The sequence below is a fragment of the Protopterus annectens genome, chromosome 9.part0 (genome assembly GCF_019279795.1).
Source record: "Protopterus annectens isolate FY-2018-M chromosome 9.part0, PAN1.0, whole genome shotgun sequence".
NCBI classification, from domain to species: Eukaryota; Metazoa; Chordata; order Ceratodontiformes; family Protopteridae; genus Protopterus; species Protopterus annectens.
Window position 1 is genome coordinate 1,816,209,739 of NC_056743.1, and position 26,994 is coordinate 1,816,236,732.

Here is a 26,994-nt window from a genome sequence, read left to right on the forward strand (position 1 = left end):
CATTTCCTCCACTGTAGTGTGATCTCGGAGTTGGTATATTTAAGTAGGGGGATGTGGGGGGGCACAGCCCCCCACATGGAGGGTGTGGGTGGTGAAGCCCCACCCCCACTTAAAATAGTGTTTAGTGTGTTTTTATTATTATTATTATTATTATTATTTTTATTTTTTGGGAACAGCAATTTCTTTCCCTGGGAAAGAAATCGCTGTACTGGTTGTTTGCTCATTTTAGTTTTCGACTTTAAGGGGTCGATATAACAGCGTTCAATCTTTTGATCATTCGCTTTTATTATATAGACCCGAGAAAATAAAGTAAAAAAGTTATTGCAAGAAATAAATAATAAAATTTGGTAAACATGCAGTTTAGTAACAAGAGACTTATCCAGAAGTAAAACAGAGGACAAATGGAAAGTAATAGAATGGAAGACAAAATTAGCAAGAATAATCAAGGAAAGGTTGGAAGAAAGAAAAGAAGACAAAGAGGGGTTAGGATTAGTGTGGTGCAACAGCATTAAAATAGCACTGAAAGAATATTAGTAGAGATGGAATGGCAAGTGTGAAATGGTTAGTGATGTTCTTGAACTAGAAGAAGTGTGATTGGAAAATTCAGTCAAGTACAGAAAAAGAAGAGGGAGGGGCAGTGGCTGAATGCTGAGAGACACAGTTAAGAGGGGAGGATATATGACTCAGATGTGTGATGGAGATGACAGATGTAAAATAAATAAACAGATGAAGGTACAAATGAGAGTGTCTTAGGGAAAAGGCCCTGGATTAGTAACACTTTTTAAATGCTATTAGTGTTTACTTAGAACTTCTCAAAATGACTTCCAGTTTTTAAGAGGGATGTAGCAAAAGTTTGAGAAAAAATTAGGGGCGTACCTCAAAAATCAACATGCTTATAGGTAGAAAGATGGTCCTCCAAGTTGCCATATGTGTTTGTTATGTGTGTAAACAAGCCATAGTACATGGATCTCTGTGTGTGTGTGTGTGTGTGTGTGTGTGTGTGTGTGTGTGTGTGTGTGTGTGTGTGTGTGTGTGTGTGTGTGTATGTATGTGTTTGTATATCCCTTGATAGACTAGCATTTTATCCAGGATTAGCTTCTCTGTCTTGCAGACACAGAGTGCAAGACTTGCCTATGGCTCTTCAGTTACCATTAAGTGGAGAAAGCAGGTATCCGAAAATGAGTGAATAACTAAATGAATGAAAGCATCAGGAGTTTTTCAGTTCCCTGATGATTTTTTTCGCCAGGTTACAGGGTAACTTAAAGATAAATGGGAAATACATAAATAGATGCATCAAAGAGAAATGAATGGAGAGTATTCTGAGAATGGCCAAAGTAGTAATCGTCTGTAATGGAAAGAGAAGTAAAGAAACTCAGAAATTATATCATTATTGTTGTTTATCCCATATTAAGGTAATGGCTGTTGAACTTTAAAAAGGGTTGAAAGGATCCATTCAAGAGTAATTCATGAGCATCAGGTAGGTTTTGTCAAAAAGACATCTAATGTGATGGGTTTGTACTTCTGTGGATAAATGGAAATGAAGAAAGACAAGACAGTGACAGTACTTTTTTATATAAAAACATACTTGGCTCAGTAGGAAAGCCATTCCTTTTCAGGATGTCTAAAGTAGCGGTAGGATAGTGTCACATTTAGAAACTGAATCAAAGTGCTGCATCAGGATACAAAAATAAGGGTACTGGTGAATGCATGGACCGGTACAGAAAGAAGATACAAAGAGAAACAAGCCGGGACTACCTTTATCTTCTTTACCGTTTATAATGGTGATGGGACTAATAGCAAGGATGGTGACAGGCAGACTGGGGCAAAAGAAAGGCAGTAGAGAGAACAGTATTTTACTGAATACACTCAGATGACTGCTCTTAAAAATGGAGGATATAGGAGAGGTACTACAGACTGGCCAGAAGAACATGTCCGGTTTAGAGAGGAATACAAGCTTGATGCAATTAAAAATAAAAGATCATTTGAAAAGTCATAGAAGAAAAAAATCAAAAATAGAATGCCTGGGATTCGAAGTGATGGGATGCTGGAGAACATGAGAAGAGTCAGTCATGAGAACTGAGGCAAGAAATAGGAAGCAATATGGAAAAATGGAAAAGGAAAGTGAACACTCTACTAGGTAGAATTAATGCGGTTTAAATGATGCTTTCAACACTGGGTACATATGCAAAACAGCATGACCAGCAGAAGAAAGGAGGCAAAGATAAAAAATACATAGGGAATGTACAAAAAAAAAATGCATATTTGAAGAGAAGGTACCCAGATGTGGAGGTCTGCCATTAGGAGGCTGAGGGAAGAAGAAGAAGTGAATTTGTCAGGTTATCTGGGGTATATAGTAGCATTCAGTATTGATCTATGGGGTAGGACAAAAGAAGATGAGTTGGACTAGTTTGATTAGGCAAGGCTTCTGGAATGGGAAAAGGCCTTACTATAGAGAAGCGATCATATATGGAAAATGCAGGGAAAGATGCAGAGGGAAAATATAAAAGGCTGAGATGGTGAAAAGGAAGAAAATGTTAGCCATAGTATGACCTGCCCTTGTGAATACATGAGATACTTGGTTAGGAAGGTGAAAACATGGAAAAAAATAGTTGAAGGTAGCTGGACAGATTGTCTATGGTGTGGGTCAGGAACTGTGAATGAACAAAGAAGGTATTGTTGAGAATATAAGATGACAGCGATTATGCTGTGATAGTGGTGGAAAAAGATAATTAGACAGAAGGGGAAATAACTGGTTGTATGACAGAACAGCTAATTAGCAGACCATGTATGATTACAATGAGTAGGAAAAAAGAAGTTATGGTACTCACCATAATGTTCCATCTCAGTAGTTAGACTTCATTGGTCATCAACATGTGGGTTGTCGAATCCAAGATGGCAATTTCACCAGCATCTGATCCGAGCTCCAAGCTCCTCCCCTTACCCATAATACCTGTCCATCTCCTTCCTTCCCTCAGATCAAGTTTGCTATACCTTGCACGTGAACCCAATCCAAAAACCTTCATAAACAAAGAAAAACAGGAGAGCCACAAGGGAGCTTTCTCTCGTCTGCCAATGCAGAAAGCACCAAGAAAAGGTCAGCGGGAAGGAGGGAGGGATGGTTGATGACAAATGAAGTCATCTACTGAAGTAACTACTCAGATGGAACGTTATGGTGCATACATAACTTCTTTATCTGAATTAGTTAACTTCATTTGATTGTCAACCTCTGGGACAGAGTCCCCAGCTACCAAAACCTTGGGTGGCCCTCATAAAAGGATATTTCAGAGCACCATGGAGCCAAAGGATGCTCTCCCTCTGGAAACCATGTCCCATTTATAATGAGAAATGAAGGTATGAGATGGGGATCAAGTTCCCGCTGAACAAATATTTTCCAAACACACTCTAGACCAAAAGGCAGCTGACGTAGCCATGGACCTGGTAGAATGGGCATTTATTCTACCCGGAAGAGACATACTTTATCTCTGCAAACCTGAAAGATGCAAAGGAAAATCCATCTGGCAATAGTTACCTTAAAAACTGGTTTGCCCAGAAAGGGCATAGCAAAGGACACAAACAACTGGTCAGACTTGGGCTTTAGTCCTTTTTAAGTAGAAACATAGCTGCCTATGCACGTCTAATAAATACAATTTATATTCTCCCAAATTTGGAAAGAAAACAGGTAAATCAATTGATTAATTGATATTTGTTTCTTAGGCCACTTCAAGCTGAAAAGACAGATTAGTATGCAGTGAAACCATGTCTTTTTGAAAAATCATATACGGAGGTTTTACAGATAATGCTTGAAGTTCTGACACTCTCCTAGATGAGGTAACAGCCACTAGAAAAGCTGTCTTCCAAGATAACAATTTAAAGTCCACAGACACAGCAGGCTCAAAGGGCAGAGCAAACAAAGCTTGTAAAACTAGGGTAAGGTCCCAAGGAGGGGTAGGATCTTTAACTGGGCATCTTAAAAGAAAAGTACCTTTAATAAAGGTTTTGCAAAGTCTGGAGGAAGCTAAAGAAGCCATGTTTTCACCTACATGAAAATTGGAAATGGCCACCAGTTGAACATTCACTGTAGATGAGCTGGCACCCTGTTCAAAAATGTATGCCAAGAACTCAAGGAGTGCTGGAATAGGTGCTGGGAAAGGGTCCAAATCCCTCTGAGAAGCCCAGATAGAAAAATACTTCCATTTGCTATGGTATATTTTTCTAGTGGACGATTTATGAGCTGCCACCAGAATAGTCTTGACCAGAGAGGATAGACTGGGAGTCCCAGAAATCAAGGGAACTGGAACCACCAAGCCATGAGCTTCAGACTGCTTCAGTCTGGATGAGAGACCCTCGAGGGGTGCAAAATGAGATCAGGTATCGGAACCAAGGAGGAACTACCAGATAAGACCAAAGAGAGGAAAACCAGATTTGGTGAGGCCAGAGTTGGGAAAATGAGGATGACTCTGTTCCCCAAACTGCAAGCCTTCTGGAGAAATTTTGTCATGAGAGGTAAAGGGGGATAAGCATAAAGAAGACCCGGAGGCCAAGCATGGACCAGAGCACCCCTGGGGGAGTCCCCCAGTGGGGGAGATGAGAGTGAAGAACTCGCTGCACTTTGCATTGGAAGGAGATGCAAAGAGATCACAGCAAGGCCGACTCCACTTAAGGAAGATCTGCTCTGCTACAGAAGGATTCAGACACCACTTGAAAAGGCATTAGAATAGTCCTGCTCAGTTTGTCTGCCAGTATGCTGGATCGACCCGGAATGTGTGTTGCTACCAGAAAATGACTGGTGGAGATCGCCCATTCTCACACTCTCATGGCCTCACAGCAAAGGGGGTAAGACCTGGTTCCTCCCTGCTTGTTGATGTACCAGACCACTGACATATTGTCTGTCTGAATTGCAATCATTCCCAGAGGAAGAAAGGCATGAAAGGCCTGCAATGCTAATAAGACCACTCTCATCTCTAGGACATTGATATGCAATTTGGTCTAATTTAGGGACCAAGTACATTGGACTGTCCTGCCCAAACAATGCCCTCCCCACCCTAGTTGGGAGGCGTCTGTGGTCACCATGGCTTGGGGAAGGGCTGCAACAAAAGTGCATCCCTCTACTAGTTCCGGGGTGTGTATCCACCAGAGGAGCCACTTCCTGCACACGTTGCTTATGTGAAGAGGATGTGTCAATGGCAGATCCAAAAGGGACCATTGGATTGCTAGTGTCCACTGCAGAACTCACTTATGAAGATGAGCACAGGGGAGAAGAGTAATGGTGGGTGCCATGGAACCTAAGGCTCTTAAAACCGCCTCGGCTGGAGAAAGATGAGACTGAAGGATCACAAAAACATGAAGTCATAAGTTTTGGACTCTTTCTGAAGTTAGAAACACCTTGGTTTGAAACGTATCGATTCTCACTCCTATGTAGTCTAAGATCTGAACAGGGTCTACAGAAGACTTGGATATATTGATTGTAATGCCCAGCAAGTCTGACAATTTCAGGAAATAGTCCCTGGCCTGACAAAGTAGATGCCTGGTGGGAGTGGCAAGGAGCCAATCATCCAGGTATGGGTAGACCTGCATCCCCTGCAGCCTCAGGTGAGCCGCTACTACTGCCATGACCTTGGTGAACACCCTGGGGGCTGTGGTGAGACCGAAGGGTAGGGCTCAGAATTAATAGTGATTGGTCCCTAGCTGAAAACGGAGGAGCCTCCTGGAGTGTCTGTGCATTTTGATGTGATAGTACGCATCCTGGAGATCTGTTGAGCACATCCAGTTGTTCTCCTGCAGGTAATGCTGGATGGATTGTAGAGTGACCATCCAGAACTTCTCTTTGGCAACATAAAGGTTTAGAGTGGAAAGGTCCAGAATAGGCCCTAGGTCCCTTGTCTTTTGTGGCACCAAAAAGAACCTGGAAAGATGCCTGATTCAGACTGCTCTAGGGGGACGGGCTGGAAGACTTGTTTCCTTAGCAACTTTTTTATTTCGAGTGCTGCTGCCTCCCTTTGCATGGGTGGAACGTCCGGGAGGTGTTTTGGTGGAAAAGGAGGAGTCAGAATGGGGATTGTATACCCTCTGGATATTATTTGAAGCACCCAATGGTCTGATGACATGGACTCACATGCCATCAGGTGCATAAAAATGTGACCCCTGACTGCCTCTAGAGCAGAGCAATTGAGTTACCCCTCAGGGCTGCTGTGTGAGCCTATCCAAGAACAGTTATGGAGACCCAAAATTTTCCGGACCCCCCCCCCCATCTCTGGGCCGGCAATTGTCCTGACGCTTTCTGTCTTTAGGGGAAGGTGAGTCCCAAGTGTCCCGAGAATACTTAGACTTCTGGAACCACATCTTCTTTTGCCCCCTCTGATTCCTGGAGAAGGATCTTTGGGGGTTAGAGAAGCAGATTCTGACAGCAGACAGTGTCTTCCCATCCTTCTCACTCTGGACTAACATCTCACGTACCATCTTCCCAAACAAGGAAGAACTATCGTAAGGGGCATTTGTAAAAGACACCTTAAAGGGTTCCATGAATTGACAGAGCCTAGGCCAGATGTGTCACCTCATGGCAACGCTGGACCCGGCAGCCCTTGCTGCTCCTTCAGTGACATGTGAGAGGAGGCGCATGGACATATTTGTAACCACTTTGAAAATGGCCATCCTCACGGAAAATGAGCGTTTATCCTCTGGAGACATGGACTCTGGGGGCGACTCAGTGAACCCTTTGACCAGGTCTCGCTGTAGTCTAGTTACGTGGGTGAAATAATTCAGCGCCCTTATAGAAACGGTGGCTGAAGCATATGTCCACTTTCCGAAATGATCCATTATCCTGGACTCTAGATCAGGGGGATGGACCGTAGAACTTTCTGGGCTAGTTCTTTCTTAGTGGTGGCTGCTACCACTATGGCATCCACTGAGGACCCCTTGTTCCAACTGGGTCTGTCCACTGGAGGGTTCAAGATCTTTTCAGGGTGCCTGGGGATTGGCTCCACATTGTCCGGCTCCTTCCATGCCCTGGTGGTAATATGGTCCACCAAGGGATCCATGGGGGGGGATGACACCCAGGAGGTAGACAGGCCCATTTTGAAGGCCTCCAGGAACACCTACTTGTCTGAGGAAGGTTTTGGGGAGGACCAACTCCCCCCCCACTGGAGCAGGATTTCCATGATGTCTCCAAAGGAGACATCATCGGGGGTGATCTTGGGGAACCTTCCCCTTCCTCCAAGTCGGTATCCTCAGTGAGGGACTTTGGAGAGGATCCAGGTGCCTCCTTTTCCACATTCATTTGCGAGGGATCTCTTCAGTGGGACTCTCCAGAGAGGGCACGCAAACTACTTGCGGTTCCTCGAGGGAAACAGTCTGGGGCACATTGAGCATGGGCTGTCCCTGCATAGGCAAACTGGCTGAAGATGCACCCAAAGGTGAGGGAGTCAGAGCGGAATCCGATGAGATAGTCAGGGCCAAGATCCCCTGGAGAGAACCCTCTCCACCACATCAAAAGCCAAGGGAAAGCGAGTCTCCTGAGAAACTAGCAAGGAAACTGCTCTCCCCAGATCTGCTGTGGGGATCATGGCTGAGCCAGATGGAACTGAGATACCAAGGGAAGGCTTTGACCCAACAGTGTCAGAACCAAAGGAAAAATACCCAACCCCTTGGATCCGACTCCCAAGCTTCGGCTCCGAGAGCGGCTCGGGTCTGAACCAGTTGGATCCAACATGCTCAAGGTAATGGCCGGCGTCGAGGTACATGGTACCATCGGCCCCGAGCCCCTGACTCCGGGACCTCTTGGATCCAAGAACACTGATGCCGAGGGTTGGGCCGCAGAAGGAGATATTGGGGCAAAGAAGGGAAGCCAGCTTTCCCCTCTGGAGAGAGGGGTCTGATAAGACCCCCATCTGAATCTGGGTGCAAATAAGCCTTCTCATCATTTTGTTCATGTCTGCTTCAGATAGACTTCTGGTGGACTGCGATGAGGCTGCCAACCTGGCCGTGAGGGTCAGTGTACAAAGGCCTTGGAAAGAGGTCTAAGCTCCTCTGGCTCCGGTAATAATCTCGGTGATCAGAGCCAAGGAGAAGCTGGCCTGGAAAAAGCTGTTTTGGGGGTGGATCCACCAGATCCATCCGGTCTGGGGATCTCTTCCTCCCTCTTTCTCTGTCTCTGTCTTTGCTCCTCTCTTTTGTTTGACTCCCTATCTACAGGCCTCTGTCCAGGAGGGTGAGTCTCTGCCTGGGAGGGAGAGGAGGATATAGTGGCTGGAGTAGAAGAAGAAGAGGCAGCCACCTCTGTAGCAGGGAGAAGTCCCTTGAGGATCAATTTTGCCCTATGGTCCTTTAAGGCCCTGGGGTTGAACCCCGCACAAATAGGGCAGTCCGACGAAAGATGGGCTGCCCCCAGACACACAACACACAGAGTGTGGCCATCCATTGGAGACAACTTATGGCCACCCTCTGCGCAATTTCTAAAGACCAGCTTGGCCTGCTGATCTGTCATACCAACACAAAAGGTACAATGTAGCAAAAAGTTTAAACTAAATGATTTAAACTAAACTACCCGACCCCAACATTCACTTGCAAGGAGGGGGAAGGGAGATAAGACCTGTTCTACCTACAACACAGAAAACAATTTTATTATTATTATCGTTTTTTTTTTTTACAGAAAACGCAGCGCTAAATGAGAGGAGGGAAGGCAGGGACAGTAGGATACCTACCTACACTAACAGAACTCAAACACCCACAAAAGCAGCAGAAAAAGTGCCTACCACACCTGGAGTAAGACCATGCTGCTTGTGACAAATGATTTCTGAGGGAAGGAAGGAGATGGAGGATATTACAGATAAGGGGAGGAGCTTGGAGCTCAGATGAGATGCTGGTGAAATTGCCGTCTCGTTCTGGAACCGACAACCCACAGGTTGATGATCAAATTAAGTTAACTGCTTCAGATGCAGGCTGATTACTTGGACACTATTAGCAAGATGTACAAAAATAAAACTGAAAGGCAGCGGTATATGATGTAGATAAATCAATTTAACTCATTTATTCCGAAAATGGAGAATTTCCCTACAAATCTGAGGATGAGTGGCATTTGTAAATAAAGGAGAAGCAGGTTATGTGTAATGAGCTAAAAACCGAGATGGAAAAGAGAAGAAAGGTATGAATGACCTGGACAATTATGGGAGGTAACAGAAGACACAATGGATTATGTATATGAGTGATGATATGGAGAGCAACATATGAGAGTAGTGCATCGGTTTTTTTAAAATCATAAAAGTACGAGGAGGTGCTGAAAAATGATATACCTGACCTAGAAGGGAATGACGTGGAGCCATGAAACTTAGAAGTTATTCAACCTATTCTCCCTGAAGTTCAACACACTTGGCATATCATGTCTGAAGTTTCTGTAATCCTGTTAAATAAAGTTAGAAGTGTGGTCAGTGAAAAACAACTCCACTGCTGCAATCACCTCTGAATCACGCTAAAATTGTTGCCCTTATGAACTCTTTTTAACGTTTAGAAACAGGAAATAGTCAGATGGAGCAAGCTGGTGAGTAGGGTGGATGGTCTGTGCACTCAAACCCCACTCCTTTCCACAGCTTCCTTCTCCTTTTTTCTTTCAATTTCTCCTTTAATCGACAGTGCAAGTTACAGTAGTATTCTGCATCAACTGTTTGGCCCCTTGGAAGATAGTCCACATGCAAATCTAATACATTTGACAAGATCAGAATAAGTAAACACAGTGCTCAATCTGATGGCCATGAAGGTTCATTTAGAACTACCTTTCAAGTTGCAGGTAAATTCATTCAACAATGGTGCATTTGAAATGGTGTAGAGCCACTGAAAAGTATGATAAATATCTATGGTGCTAGGTTCATTTGCAGCTATTACATCTGACGAGACCTAGGTCCCTTTAACACAGTCTTTGTTCTGGCTTTATGTATTCCAGCTTTATCATTCATGTAATCAGAATAGAATGTTTCCGTCAAGAAAACTCACATCTGTCTCTGCAGGCTTGATATTCACACTCATTTAGTATGTTTTGGACATCTTATAGATTAACTACACTTCCTTATCTTTGCCTGATCTAAGACTATCATCAGAAGAACAGTGCATATTAGGTATCTCTTTAAGTATTTGGGGTCACTGCCTTTTGCCAGATGGCTGGCATACAAGCCACTTTGAAAAACAAAGAGGCCGCTCTACAACATCCATTTATTTGTTTTATTTATTAATTTCGTAGGCTGGTTAGGTCAATAGGCCAAGTAACTCATGAACTTCATTTTGTGTACTAAAACACCTAACAATGAAGAATAACATTTCTGTATGCAGATAAGCTTTTAGGAGCTTCATCTTTAGTTTCTCCTTATTAAGGCTGAAAAATCATTAAAACCTTAGCAGATGCACACATCTACTGCTTTACTCCTCTTTACTTCAAGTGCTTTGGGCATGACCCGCTGCATTCCTGCCTTTGTAGTTTTCCTTGTGCTTTAGGCCCCACAGCATATGGTACTGTATATATTTTATGAACTTTGGGCTGGTAGTTTGTTCTAGCTAATATTTTGCCTTTATGTCATTCACTCCGGAGCAGCTCTTTTGAGTGTGCACCTTTAAAAACTAAGTTATCACCTTAGAGTTCTAGAAAACATTCATTGAAAGAGGTCAAATATCAATAGAGTTGTGTTTGCCATCGCATATGGCTCAAGACAAAATATCCTGGTACCTTGTAAGTAACATGGTTTTGGAATTATTAATGCAAATATGAACAATCCATATTTGGTTAACTGCAGAAGACACCTGGAGGAGCACTCGGCTGTAATGAGTTCCTTTGTAAAAGCTGTTTTCTATCTGGCAGCAGAAACAACAGCTTTTCAGCTGACTTTATTTTTGCCATTTTGGAGATGATTCATGTAATGTTTTGTAGCATGGGGAGAATTCATTAAAGCCTGCACAAAGTGATTTTCCATGTAGACATAGTGGCATGGAGCTTACACAGAAGTAAGCAGCCTGGCAATCCAGTAAAAAGAGCAGAGGGGCTTGCACGAGCGTGCAGACACGGACGTGTCAGTGGCATGCAAATCACCTCATAAGCAGGTGAATTGCATGCAAATGAGGGTGCTGGAGTTATCCAGCAAGCAGACAGGCAGTCCTGCAGGCACTGTGTTCATGCCCAAAGTGTACACGGAAAATTTCCATGTACAAGAAAGTAAAAATTGAACAGGGCTTTAAAAGCCCATTTAGAAGGTCAGACATTGCAGAGTAGGCACATATATGTGCAAAACTATGCCACGTGTGTCCAACAGATAATGCAAAATAATATAATATACTGTTTTTTAAAACCCATATTATATTTGTGCTGCATGCAGCAGCACACAAACATGCTATTATGCAAAAAAAAAAATATATGATATGTGAGAATAATGCATTATAGTGCCCTGCGTGCAGTATGTACAATGGTAGAGTTCAGTGGTTGCTAAGGAGGCAGGCCCTGGAATATTGAAGTATCCAGGTTGTGTGCACGGATCTGTGTACAAATGAGCTGGGGTTACAATGGGCCACTGTGTCCACAGGAAAAAAATCTGTGTAGCCCCAGAACCTTGTTGGTGTCCACAATAGAGCTAGCTGACATAAAATGGCGGTGTGCCACAATATGGTTAAGTGGATTGGAGCTCAGCAGCACCCATTTTCATAACTCGCAACTCAGCTAAGCAGTGGGGTATGTCCGGTGCTGCTAAGCTTTGTTTGGGTGAAGGGTATGTGTTTTAGCTGGTTTGAGCTATGCTGAGCATGCCCATGCATGGGAGTGTGTCCAGAGTGCTAAATAGTGTTTACACCAGTGGTGCGGGTTTGCACGCCGCTCTGCAGTGCTTAGCAGGGAAGGCATTTGAAAAAAAAAAAAAAGGAAAAAGCCTGGGAAAGCCAATCATGTATGAATTACTGATAACCCCAGTTCCACTTACACTGGACCATTCAAACCCCTGAGTGATGTACCTGGCAGGTGGAATGCATCATAGGTAGCCAATCACAAAGTCAGCACCCACAGCAGAACATTATAAAGTATGCAAACACCCTACAATCTGATTTTCCTCCATAGTCTGAAATATTTGGAGTACAGCCTTGGCATTTTAACTGAGAGAATGCTAGGGGCTGCTGCAGGTCTGCTACCTCTATATGTGCTAGATGCTGAGATCAGTGCAGCTGCTGCTGCTGACAATAGGCCTAGGCAGAAAAGGAGGAGAGTGTTCAGGCCCAGGGTAACCTTCCAGGAGCTACATAAGCTGGAGATTGTAGAGTGCCACAAGGTGGGCAGGGACATACTGCAAGAACTCACTGAGCTCTACCACCCTCAACTCAGACCCAGAGCCAACAGAGGGGAATCCATCCCAGTGAAAATAAAGGTATGGGTAGCCCTTAAAATACTAGCTACAGGTACTTTTCAAAAACCAACTGGGGACATGATGAGGGTCTGACAGGCATCTGCATCCAGGGTACTACACCAGTTCCTGGCTGCCATGAAAACACATGTCAGTGAGCACATTTATTTACCCTGCATCCCTGAGGAGAGGGCCAGCAGTATGTGTCTCTTCTACCATGTAGCACACTACCCTGAGGTTTTGGATGCCATAGACTGTACTCTTGCCCACATCAAAGCACCGCCCAATGAGGGGGGTAGAGTCTATGTCAATCGCAAGGGGTATCACTCTATCAACTGCCAGGTCATGTGCAATGCCCAGGGCATTATCATGAATGTGTGTGCCAGCAGCCCTGGCAGTCATCATGACTCCCATATCTAGCACACATCACAGCCGTACAAGATGTTTGCCAGGGGTGACATCCAGTACGGCCATCTACTGGGGGATGCTGGCTGTGAACTGGAACCATGGATGATGACACCCATCAGAAATACACAGACACCTACTGAAGAATGCCATAGTGAGGCACACGCACAAACTTGGAATGACATAGAGCATCTGTTTGGTCTGCTCAAGTTATGGTTCTGATGCCTCGATATATCTCGTGGAGCCTTGCAGTACTCTCCAGCCACATGTGCACATATGTTCACAGTATGTTCCATGCTACATGCTATGATCCTGCAAATACAGCTGCAGCAGGATCATCACAGGGAAGAGGCACTCAGCCCCCGACCAGTGCCAAGGTCCCCACAGCCACGCCCACAAGGGGGGACTCAGGAGATGAACTCCCTGAGGCTGTCCCTGTAGACAGATATAGGCATGCTCATATGCCCTGGCCCTGGCGAAGAGGCAATGCATAGCACATGCACTGACAACGTAGGGTCCTAGGGACTTACACCTTACTCTGACTCACATACATAGTAAAAAGGATGCCAACCACACCACACAACCTGTACCATGCCATGTATTGGCTGTGTACTGTGTACATCAGACAGAGTCAGCCCTGAAGAGCTGTTATCTAACTGCTGAATTCACAAGGCAAGTCACTCTCCTTTACAACAAATGTATGGGGTACTAGACTATGGTAGCATATCAATGGACCTGCTGCATGTATGCAAGTGAATAGACTGGGTTACTAGGATAATTGCAGAGAGCTAATAGCTATGTGGGACAACAGGTACTTTGTCCAATACTAGCTGTCCCATAGTATGCATTAGGCTACAAGGCAGCAAAACCCACTACAGTATGCAAGGGAAATGCCAAACAGCAGGGTCATAGGGCAGATGCATGACTGTCAGTGCTAAAGTCCCCTTCCCCCAACACAGCCATGTTCCCATACAACTGCAGTAACAGTATGGTTCCAAGGATGTAGCAGCAGACCACACAATCCCAGGGCTGTCCCAAACAACCTAGCTACATGTATGTCCAGAATATGCAGGGGTCAAAGTGTTTGTCTGTCTGCTGTTGATAGTGTCAGGAATTAAACCTCACTTCCTGGTAGCTGGTGTGGATCAGTGGACTAAGTACATTAGCATTGCTGATGGTGTTCATGGTTTGAAGCTGGCAGCACCTACAAATTTTGCATGTGAGGTACTCCTATGGTAGGAGTCCCACAGACTGCCAATATGTCACAATCTGTTACGGCATGAAAGCTGGGCAAAGCCAGAGGCAATGGAGGGACAGGGGCCACACCTACAGACATTATACATGCTCTGAGTAACCTCTCGATGCACTCCTCAGTATGGAGAACATCAGCATCTGTGCAGTAACTGAAACCTGGTTCAAGGCTCCTGAGAGCACCCTAGCGCTACTAGGCTATACCTCGTATCATGCTTTTCGGCCCCAAAACCCGGGCCGAACCACAAAGGGAGGGGGAGTGTCCATATTCATCAAGGACACCCACACCTCCAGGTTAGTAGCAACACATGAAGCATTGGAGACCATACAGGTGCAACTAACCATAGGCAAAACTGCTATACAACTGGTAGCATGTTACAGACCACCCTCCCAATCTCAGGAACCCCACTCACCCTTCCTGAAGACATTGGAGGATATGAATGTATCAAAAAATACCATCATACTGGGAGACTTCAACTACCCAAACATAGATTGGGTACATTATTCTAGCCCTAACACCCTAGCCCAAAGGTTCCTGAAATTCATAAATTCAAATGCACTGGAACAACTAGTAACCTCTCCAACTAGGGGAGATAATATACTAGACCTGATCATCACAAACATGGGGACAAAATGCTCCACACCGGAGGTATACGTCTCACTAGTGAGATCTGACCACAAACTAATCACCATGGATATACATATCCCACCTCCACCCCCAGCACAAAAGACCACAGTGAAAAACTTCTCTAAAGCAGACTTCACTCTTCTTAAGACTGAGATGGTATCCTTTAAGCCCACTGGGCCAGTGGATACCACGTCCCACAATGCCGAATCCTTCACAAATGCTTTCTATGGACATCTCCAAGAATGCATGGATCATGCAATCCCAAATAAATCCAAGTCCCTCTCCACCAAAGGCAAGCGTCCTGTCTGGTGGACCTCAGCCATTAACAAATTGTATAACAAAAGAAGGAAGCTACTGCATGACACAGCAAAATCCCATAAAGGGAAGACATCTCTGATCAACACTAGCAGAAAACTACGTTCTCTCATAAAAACTTCCAAGGCCAACTTTGAGAGAAAAATTGCTAAGGACACTAAAGATAACCACAAAGCCTTCTTCAGCTATATTAGAAACCTGGGCGGAAACCCTCAGATATGCTCAGAGTTAGTTCACAACAACAAAAAGTACACTGAACCCACAGATATTGCCAACATTCTGGCTGACAGGTTCAGTGCAAATTTTTCCCCTCCCTCACCCCCAAAAGAAGAAATACTTATCCCAGCTGAATGTAATCTCCCTGTCATCTCAGATGTCCAAGTGAGAGCCGCCCTCAACAAAGCTAAAAACACAGCTTAAATGGGACCTGACGGTATCCCGGGTTGCGTGCTACGTGAACTCCAAGAGGAGCTAAACCCGCACATAAAAATGCTATTTAACCTTAGCCTTACTACAGGATATGTACCTGAACACTGGCGTACAGCAACAGTGGTCCCACTCCACAAAGGGGGTACCTCTACAGACCCTGGGAACTACTGCCCCATAAGCTTAACCAGCCTGGTCTGCAAAGCTATGGAAAGAATCATTATGGAATTCATAAACAGAGACATTGGGGACCTACAGACACTTGACCCCACCCAGTTTGGCTTTGTAAAGGGCAGATCCTGCCTTTTGAACCTGGTTGACTTTTTCGAAACAGTCACTAGAGCCATTGATGAGGGCAAAGCAGTCCATACAGCCTACCTGGACTTGACTAAGGCCTTCGACACAATACCCCACTCAGGCATCATAGATTAGCTCAACAGCTTAAACGTAAACCCTTATGTCACTAGATGGGTTGCAAACTGGCTAAAGGACAGAACCCATAAAGTTAAAATCACTGGAGCAATGTCAGACTCAAAGCCAGTCACAAGTGGTGTCCCACAGAGATCTGTCCTGGGACCCCTCTTGTTCGGCATTTATTTCTCAGATGTTAAAGCAAACATGGGAGGGCTGTGGCTGACAAAGTTCGCAGATGACTGCAAACTAGGCACCATAGTCGATACACCAGCGGACACATACATCCTACAAAAAGGCCTCACAGAAACGGACAACTGGTGCTGGAGTCATGGCCTTAAACTAAATGCCAAAAAATGTATAGTCATCCCCTTTGGGAAAAACAAAGTACCCACAAATTATCACATAGACAGCAACCCACTGAGTATGGAAAAAGTAATCAGAGACCTAGGGACCCAAGTCGACAGCGACCTCTCATTTGACACCCACGTGGCCAAAGTGGTTAGAAAAACATTCTACCTTGCACACCTTATATATAGGATCATAGGAGGTTACTAGGGTATTGTCCCTGAGGCCCTTACAAGCCTAGCCAAGAGTTTAGCCTATGTTTAGACAAGTCGGCAACCAAACCCCCTGTCCAGCAGGGACACAGGTGGAATCCCAGGGGTGTATTTTCTGTTTCCCATCCAGTTATCTAGATATATATATATATATATATATATATATATATATATATATATATATATATATATATAGCTACATAAAGGTGTAGAGTGATGTACACCCTCCACATATATCTATATAACACAGTTACATAATGCACACACACATGTGTACATTGACATGCTTGTGGTATATATATATATATATATATATATATATATATATATATATAGATATATATATATATATATATATATATATATATATATATATATGTACACACGTTTGTGTGAGTTTCCTCCGGGTGCTCCATTTTCTTGTGTTCCCCCTACTAATAATGGCTATGATCTGATTTCCTGCTGTAGGGGGTGGCCAGGTATACTAGCCATAACTCTTAAGTGATGAGATATGAATGTTGAGAAAACAGTGACCTAGTCAGAGTACATCAGGAACAATCAGGAACACCTTTGCAATGTCTGAACTATTCCTGTGTGACATTCACATCCTGAGAGGAGCTGAATGGCAGTACATCATGTGATATGACAGCTGTGTCCACCCTTACTTACTGTCATTATGTCCAACACATAATCCAGTAGAATTTGTACAAGAGCTGACTGTTGTAGGAAGGAGTGAGAGGGCCCGAGCTGTGATTTAAGTCACAGCAGGAACAGTTGAGAGGCATGCCTGCAGCTGCTGGACAGCAGACGATCACCAACATGTCATTCCCAGAGATGTACTACAGGCCTACTTTTGAAATCCTTATTTCTCATAACTGCATCTTCCCATCTGTGAGCTTTGTATATGGGGACTTGTATTACATACCTGGTTGGGGGATGTAATCCTTTTGTGCACAAATCCTCAAGAAAAATGCTTCCAAAATCACAGTCTGTCTTGGTAAAGCAAGTTACGGACCTGTTTTCCATAGGCAGCTGCTTGACTTTTGTAGGTAATCCTCAATAACAGATGATTGCCTGTGCACCAATCCATGGCTCAGACTTGCTAATTACATCCAGAACAGCTCGGTAGCACTTTCATTAGCCAATGACATGGCACAACAGAGCAATATTTAAAGCCTTCAAGTAGGCCTTGTCCCCTTTCTTAGTCTGTGAGATGGACATTAGTGAGGTTTGGAGATTACAGCATTGCAAAGGGTAGATACAAATACTGTCCACTGTTGAGATTTATGAGGTATATTCACAGTTTTGCAGGCAATGTTTGGCCATTCCAAAAAAGCCAACAACTTGTTGGAATACACACAGCAAAACAACACTTTAATATAAAATAGTAAAAATATAAAACATATGAGCGCTTTCACAGAGTCCTCTCTGCTTCTTCAGACATACTACAGCAATTTAATTTAATTTAATTTAATAATTTAATAATAATAATAATTTTATAGAGCATGTTTTTACAGTTTTTTTACATATATTTTTAGTTCACTTTTTATATGATTGATTGTTTATATAGTGTTTGTATAGTGTATGTCTTTAACTTTTATTTATTCAATCAAGATGCTGTTAACTGATTGGATATGACCTAGATGTATCATTATTTAAACAAGAGCAGCAGTTACTGTAGTATGTCTGAGGAAGCAGAGAGGACTCTGTGAAAGTGCTCACATGTTTTATATTTTTACTATTTTGTATTAAAGTGTTGTTTTGCCATGTGTATTCCAACGAGTTGTTGGCTTTTTTGGAATATTATACTTTTATCATTGGTTACTTTATTCAGATTCCGGGGATCTGTGTTTGATAGTTATGTTTGGCCATTGTCAAATGACATTGTGATTGCCTGGCAGTTCAGTGTTAAACATTGTGGGTTGAGGTCAGTAAGGGGGAAGAGACATGTATCAGATGTCAACCCCATCAGAATATGCATGTTACTGCAGTAGCGGCTAATCTATCAGCTCTGAATGTTTGTAGGAGCAGACTGCGACACATGTCCCTGTCACTTGACCTTTGCCCTCCACTTCTTTATGTATGGATGTTGTGTGGATCCCTTGTTCTAGGGGTTGTGAGCTATGATAGGTCTGTAGCAGGTAGCTTAATATATAGCTGCATATGTTGCAGGATGCAGATGCTGCTTTATGCCTAGGACTCATAGTGGGGAGTGTGAGCACTTTGGAGGACAGCAAGCTGTATGTGTCACTGAGGGAGCAGTGTCAGCTCTGTCATTACAGCAGAGTCAGGGTGAGGGTACCCATAACAGTCCAGCTGAGGCATGTGGTGAAGGTACATCTGTTATGTATCAGTGTCAGTCAGGGAGTAGTAGGTGAGATATAGGTGGGCTATATGAATATGTGCAGTGTGTTCCTACCAACAGGCCTTTGACTTGCTAACTTGGGTAGCAGTTAATTGAGTAGCAGCAACCTATTTTGTTGAAAATTGCATGACTCAGTCATTTGCTGTATTCACAAGAATGTAACTGAAGTGCAACACACTGGATTTGAACCCAAGACTGTTGATGGTAAAATGTACTGTATGCAATGCATTTAACAGATTGAGTCACTGCTGCAGCAGGTGTATTTATAAGATATATGGGCATGCATACAGTCTGTGACACCGGAATTACATTAGCATGTGTTTTATGATGGGTATGAGGTGTGACACTGAAATGTCTGTCATGACCTTCGACACATATGTTTTTGTGAAAACTATGCCAGAACTAGGGGGCACAACTGTGGACATTCTGTAACAGTCTATACAGCTGACAGCTATACCTGCTATCCCAGGCCTCATGTACATCCATTATTATTTATTTGGCTGTGTACTGGTGCAATGTCTGCATCACAGTCCCACGTAAACCTTCAATTTCCCCATTATATGTACTTGCAGTGTGTCAGTGGCAATCAGGATATGCTGGTGGAAATACTTGATTTAATTCAGAGCTGAGTGGCCTAGTGGGCTAATGTACTGTACTGCAGTTGACAGGGGCCCGGGTTTGAGATATGGCAGGGGTGATTGTTTTTCAAATGTGTCTAACACTGTCAGAAACACATAAGATGATTAAGGCATTTTTAAGAAGTTTTAAGTGGATTTGTGTGGATTTGAGTGGTGCAATGTTTAGTTCTGCTTAAACCCAAGCTAAATATAAAAAAAGAAAAGAAAAATGAGGTGATAGAAAAGTGATGAAATGGGGGCAAGCTGGGGAAAAACATGCTGAAAGGCAGGTAGGGATGTGCCGGACGGGTGTAGGAAAGGACCATAGCTCTCCATTTCTTGTACAGCAACAGCTGTGTTCATTAATTCATGTAATAATTAATTGTGTCTAGTGGACACAGTTGTGAAATGGAGAGCTATGTATGGTGAAATTTTTTTTGTGGGACATGTGCCCTTTATTTAAGGAGATAGTGGAATGTTGACACTGGGGAAGGCATATAGGTATGGGTGTGGAGGTAAGTAGGGTAGGAGAGGTTGCATTTGCAGACAAACAAGACAGACAAGACAGCATACAGGGGCAGTGTGTAGCACATGAACACCTTGGACAGGGAGGGTGTTGTGGAATCAGTGATCTATGTGCCCTCAGACAGCAGCCCTGTGACTGAGCTCCCCACCCATTGGCAGTCAACAATGCTCCTTCACTGCCCCAAAGGTGGCTATGCTGGAGACTGGGCACTGGGACCATCCTGCCCCTCCAGGTACCATCACTGGTAGCTGATTCTGGGTGGCAACCCCCCTTCTGCCCCCACTCTGTGGGGGTGGGCCTCATCCCCTGAGGCAGTTCCACCTGTAGGAGGTGCAGGGCCAGTGGCTGGGGTGCCACTGGCTTGGGTCCCAGACATGCTGGGACATGGTGCCACAGCTGGCTGAGGTAGGGTAGGTGGTTCATCAGGAACTGGCCTACCCACTCGAGCTGTGGTATTGAGGTATTTCAATGTGTGTAAGTTAGTAATGAACATAACATTCAGTTAGTTATAACAGAATGCCAGAACATTGCAAATAACCCTGTAGCATAACATTACATAGTATATGGAACACAACAGTAAATGAGATAACAGTCAGTATAGTAACAGCATGCCAGTAATAGTTACGGCATAAGGCCAACGACATAGGTAATTCAACAAGTTATGTTAGTATGCAACCATTGTATTACAAAACAGTGTAAGAAACTTCTCTGTGTGGAAGATTTTCAGTCCATATATTTCTAGTTAATCACTGCATACTAATCAGATCAGACAATAGTAATAGAAGTAGCGAACGTAAACTCGTCTTAAGTCAAAACAAAACAAAAAGTAATAATAGAAAATATATAATTGTACAGCATTACTAAGTATTCAAAAGTAATACAAGCAAGGCAGGAAGTCTGTTTCCAGTTTAAAATCCTTTGTGTCTGATCTGATTAATATACAGTGATTAACTAGAAATATATGGACTGAAAATCTTCCACACAGAGAAGTTTCTTACATTGTTTTGTTTTTGGACCCACTACACTTTAGTGGGTTGTTTTGAGACTTTGGGGATACCAAGGAGATTACTTGTTTTTCAACCATTGTATTACATGACAATAATAAAACACAAAGCCCAAAATAATGTTTAGAGAACAACATTTGTTAATAGTAAACCATAACCGATATATAACAATAATAAATTATGATGAAGATAAGGGGTTGGGGGAGAGAGGAATACAGTCCATTAGTACCAGTATAGGCTATATAGTTTGCAACAGTACTGTTAAATACTCTACAGGTCTGCCCTTCCTTTATGTATAACAGTGCATATTCCTGCTGTAGCATGTACATATCTCTCAAGCTGTGCACATGGGACAGTACGGGCTAAGCAGTAAAACCTACATGTACACAACTACAGAGGGCTATTACATGTCAGGTGGACCTATATAGCTACCAAGGTATACTATGGACTGATGTAGTGTGACTGTGATAATGACATAATCATGTTGATGATAGATGTGTGACAGAGGGATTAGGTAACATTGATTACAGTCTATGATAGCACGTGACATGAGAGACATGTATCATGTACAGTACAGAGAGTAAATAGCTATCATGCTGTCCTTGGTAGGCATGGGGTTAGACTATCAGCAAATGTTCACAGACATACCAGGCATACAGCCATACCAAGATTACACATTTTATTTATTATATATATTTTATTAGTATTGTACTTATTGCCTTTATTTTCTGACATCTACTTATCACATTCCTAATAAATGCTGTTAACAGTCTGTTACTTCTGAACACACAAATTATTAACCCATAATAAGGGCTGCTGCACCCATTTATCTGTAATTCCTGTGGAGAGAACATCTGTTAACAATACATAACTGATTCAGTAATATTTATTAGTACTTGTCACTGGATTTGAACCCTGGTCTGTGTGTGACAAAATGTACATCAGACACAGCATTTAACAAAGAGAGCTGCTGCACCACTGCTGATTACTGAGTGCCTGATATTTGCCTAGACCTCATCTGGAAACAAAATAAACTAGTACAGTTTTATACAAGACTGCAGTGACAGTTCAACACACATACATGATATTCATGCATGACAGAGATGCAAGGTAAACTGTAAATTACTACATAGAATGTAGGTGTATACAATAAACTCATAGTGGGTGGAAATATCTGTGACATGTACAGACCATATTGGGTTGGCTACCTGACCCATATACATTTGCAGATAGCATATTTGTACTTTTCATCTATTACAGTTTCATACTTGCCTGCAGCGCTGTACCTTGGAGCAGGAATGCATATAGCTGAAATGCAATGGTTAACACAAGACAATCTTGATATACACAATATACCTTGGGTGTTCCTGGTATTGCTTCAGATGTTAGTGCAGAAAAAATGTCATAATGCATATATATTGTAGTACAGCTCTAAATCTACAGTGTAGCATAACACTCTTTCTTAGCTATCCTTGAGTCAGTTAGTGGTATCCTTTGTGGTTTTATTTCAGAGCAGATGTCATACGGTTTCATGAACAACAGTCCTACTTACACACACATTGCACAATACAGCTTTATTAAGGGTATCTTCATGTAGTTATTGTCATTTTCTTGAGTCTTTATTAAACAACATTTGGTATAATGCAGGTGTTGTAACACAGCTGTAATTCTACAATTATTGCAGTAGAAACTTTATTTCATTAACATTATCAGGTTTAATGCTTTAATCTTTATTGCACTATACTTGGCAGTAGACAGTTATTGCAGTACACCCCATGTACAAAATCATTGCATTACATAAATCTGTACAATATGTACCTACTGGCAGTGACTGAATTACTCTATGTTGTGTATTTGACTATAGATTACAATTTTATCTGTACTCACTACACTCACGGCACAACATGTCCAGGTGCCCTGCATGGTCCTTTAGGTTGTGAGCTCTCTCCTCTGCAGCTGTAGGGAGATAAATACACCATTATGCATACCTGTCTATCACACATACAGATTAGGTATTGGTAAAACAATGCTAGCAGTACTTATAAACTTGTGGGGCATTTACATTCTGAGCATCATGTATCCAGTTGTCCAGAAGTCCCCCATTCCACCACTTCAGATCATCATAATGATGATGGACCTGCTCACCTGTGTGGGGGTACCTGTTGCATTGGTGAGATCACGTGTCAGCTGGCCCCAGGCCTCCGACTTGTACTCCAATCCCTGGTACTGATCCTGCAGAAGCTGGACATCATGGTATTTCACTAGGAGTCCAACCATGACCCTGGACTCCAGAGTGCTCCACTGCTGCACCTGGAAGTGCGCACCCTCTCCAACACCTGCCATAGTTCCTGCACTGTTCAAACTCCAACAGCTTATGCTATATTCCCACCTGTTGCACTTAAATAAGCCTGTTTTCCCACCCTTACATATCATTGAGCTATTTTTAAAACTGTGGCGCGTAGCTTTGCACCTCACAAACCAGCTTAGCTGAAATGAGCAATGCTTAAATGGGAAAATGATTAGCAGTGCTTCAGACCACTTAGCAATGTGCAAACCAGCTAAAAAGTGCTAAAACATTCCTTGTTTTATCAGTGCTTGGCAAGGCATAGCTGTGCATAGCAGAGCTTAGATGAGCACAGCAAAGCAGAATTTAAAAATACTTTGCATAATTTGTATTTACAAAATAAATGCTTCATAAACTGGCTGTGTATTCAAACCTTGCACCTGCTGCACATAAGACTGTCTCTCTATTTGGCTATGTGGTCATGTAGAATTCTGCTATACTTTTACATATACCTCTCAGCTATGTTTAAGGACCGCTGAGCAACGCAGCTCACACCGCAAACCTGCTCAGCTATGCTTAAACTTGATCTTTGCATCATAATTAAATTTATCCAGTTTCTATTTTAAGATGTCTGGCACATGTCAGTTGCTGCTAACCATGTAGCTCCGTGCAAACAAGACAAAAATTATTTAATACATATGCATACATTGATGTCCGGCACTTTGACAGTGCAGGGGGTGTGTTACTCATCTCCGGGCAGAGTAACACTCTCCCTACACTGATTAAATAACCATGTTACACAGCTCTCCCTCAGTAATGTGCCTTCATTAATATGCTTTGCATGCTACCAAGGGGGTACCTTCCATGTAGGCTTTACACTATGCCTACACAGATTTTATTAAATCTGGGGGTATGTCTTGTTTTATTTTTATCTCATTTAATTCTGAACAGAAAGACCGTAATTGGCTCTGCTTCCTCGGGGACTTCTAAGCCTGGAAACCATTTGCTCCTGAGAGATTTTCTTCAAATCCACTACTGAAAACACATTTCATCAAATTTATAATGTCTGGTAAATGAAATGAGTTACAAAAATGTAAAACATGATAGCTCCTTGGTAGTCAGTGGGCTATATACACTGGTGCTGGTATCAAAGTCTGCCTGTAGATGCTGATTTTGTATTGCAGATTTATGAAAGGAATGTTGTATTTTGTTTTCTAACAAATACTAATGTTATGGTCAGTTTACTATCAAAACCCTGAAATGGATTTTGTTGAGTGATCACATCATCAAAAAAAAAAATGCATAAAATAAAACCATTAGAAAGGCAAAAATAATGAAACTGGTAACATCGACCTATCCATATTCGACAAAGTCGACATTACCCAGCATACCTTGCTTTCCAGTCCCTTATAAGTAATGTTTTGCTGGGGGACAAACCCCTCCTGCACCCCCCTTCTAACTGTATATGCAAACCCCAAAATCACACTACAGTGAGGAAATGGGTACATTTCCCAATCCCCACTGTACTGGAATCTCCAAGTGGATTGTTGACCTCACAACATGGAATGCACACTAGCATTCTTTGTTGTGGAGTCAACCATTTTCAGTTCAACCTTCAGTGAACTGGAAATAAGCCTTTCAGCCATTCCCAGTTCACATTAATGTCATCCGAAATTTTGCCATTAAACTGTTATAGTCAAGCAAAGTATCATATATCTGTAAATGTGCAAGAGATCCGATATATCAGTAATAGAGTTGTTCACCATTTCATGAACTTTCTAATGATGTATGACAACAGGGAATAGCATACTGCTGTTTTGTGATATTTCCAAATCTATGCAAATTATGCAAATAATAAATTCACAATATTTCAAAACAATATTATTCTACAAAACCCTAATGTTTTGTACAAGATGGCACCATTTGCTCACATATAGGTCACACAGCTTTTTATGAAATTAATGCAATTATGAAAAAATAGGTAATAATTTACCAAAAAGCATTTACATCTTAGAATGTCTTTATGTTAGCCACACTGCTTTAATGCCGTTTGTTCTAACACACACTGCTTGAATATACCATTTTCAGCAAGGCAGTACTGTCCATCTATCCATCCATCCATCCATCCATCCATCCATCCATCCATCCATCCATCCATCCATCCATTCATCCACCCATCCACAACCCCTTTTCCCTATGGGGTTGGGATTTCACTTCAGTAGTGAGAGAAGGTTTACACCACTAGGTGGCTATCCCTACTGTGGTAGTTCTTCTATACAACACACTCACATGCACACTCACACCTATGGCCAATTTAGAGTGCCCAGTCCACTTACTGCATGTTTTTGGTATGTGGGAGGAAACAGGAGCACCTCTTGCATTCTTCACTTCTCTTCCAACCTTTACCAGATCATATTCTACTTTTCTGTTCATATAAAAAAAACACTGAAAACTATTCTCCATAAAGTTCCCTAAATCTGGTGCTACTTTAGCTTCAACTCTGGTGTCCACATTTTTTGTCTGCTCCATGGTGTGTATGCTAAGACACACATCATAGTTCATAGTTCATAGTTTAGTACTAAGCTAACTGGCCTTTTGACCTCTTGATCTGCAGACAAATGCTCTACCACTGAGCTATACCTCCAACTGCCAGGCATTTTCTCTCCAACACATCAAGCTTCAGTTGGTCGGCCTTCACTGCTTAGGTTTCCATGCCTTGCAGAAGTACTAGACAGTTTGTACACCTTCCTTTCTTGCTTCTTTTGCATTCCTCTGTCTCATACTATACCTGACTCTTTGTGCCTGTTAGCTGAAGCACCTCTGATTCTAGCTTTGACCTCCGTATTCAGATTTCTTTTCTCCCTAGCCACACTTCCCAGATACTTAATTAGTTAACCATTTCCATGTTTTCACTTCTGTCTCAATTTTTATTTTATTCTTTTTTTGATTCCTCATTTATTGCCATGACCAGTGACTTATCTGTATTCAATTTCATCCCATGTGCCTATGTTTTGGATTCCAGTCTGCTAACATTTGATGAAGCTTCTGTTTAGTTTGCTTGCATTGCCACTTAAATGTCATTATATTCAGCAGCAGTGCATTTAGTTGCTTGCTTCACAGGGCCTTCTTTCTTAGGTTTATATGTTCATGGATTAATACTAGGCTAATTCTCCTTACAGGACATTTTAAGCCTAGTCATTTATCCTACATGAGAATCAAACTCTGGACCTTGTATCTCTAAGGTAACAGCTTAATCATTATGCCAGCTCCAACCCAAATTTTCCAAGTCACATGGCTTTTGTGATGTGGCTGGCTGATAATACTCTTACCAGTCACACCTTATGCTACCTCCCATCTTTGTAAACAGCTTGGTTGGAACTCATTTTTTAATGATTTGCACTAAAGATCCAGAGTCCAAAGGGGATAGGAAAGATTGGATACGTTGTACTCTGACTCCAGATCCCTTAGGGAAACAGGGCATCAGGGCATTGCCTCCATCCATTCATCACCCTAGTTAGCAGGCCTCCTAGTTATCTCTGCTATAATAATTTACCTTTCATGACCTAGTTTTCTTATCCCAGGATCTTTTTTGTACTGGGGACAATAGAAGCCGGATATGTCTACCCTTCCCTTTTATCATCATTCTTTCTATATGACAGGTGAAGCCACATTCCTGGAAAGGAAATCAGCAGAATGTAATTCAGAAATTAAAAGTATTTGTTGGGTGTTCCATCTAGCAGCTGAATGAGAACTTTATGATGATTTGTCCTAATGAGCCATAGCCTCTGGCGATCAGGAATTAAGCTTGGTGCTACATAACTTTCCATTTCTTAATACTTTTCTTATATA

The 26,994-nt window shown here is 42.6% G+C and overlaps 1 protein-coding gene across 1 annotated transcript in view; it reads left to right on the top strand.

Annotated features, from left to right (window-relative positions):
- The window catches only part of COL5A3 (collagen type V alpha 3 chain), a 1,727,233-nt gene that overhangs the window by 1,044,774 nt on the left and 655,465 nt on the right, over nucleotides 1–26,994 (top strand). The gene's annotated exons all lie outside the window — the stretch shown is intronic.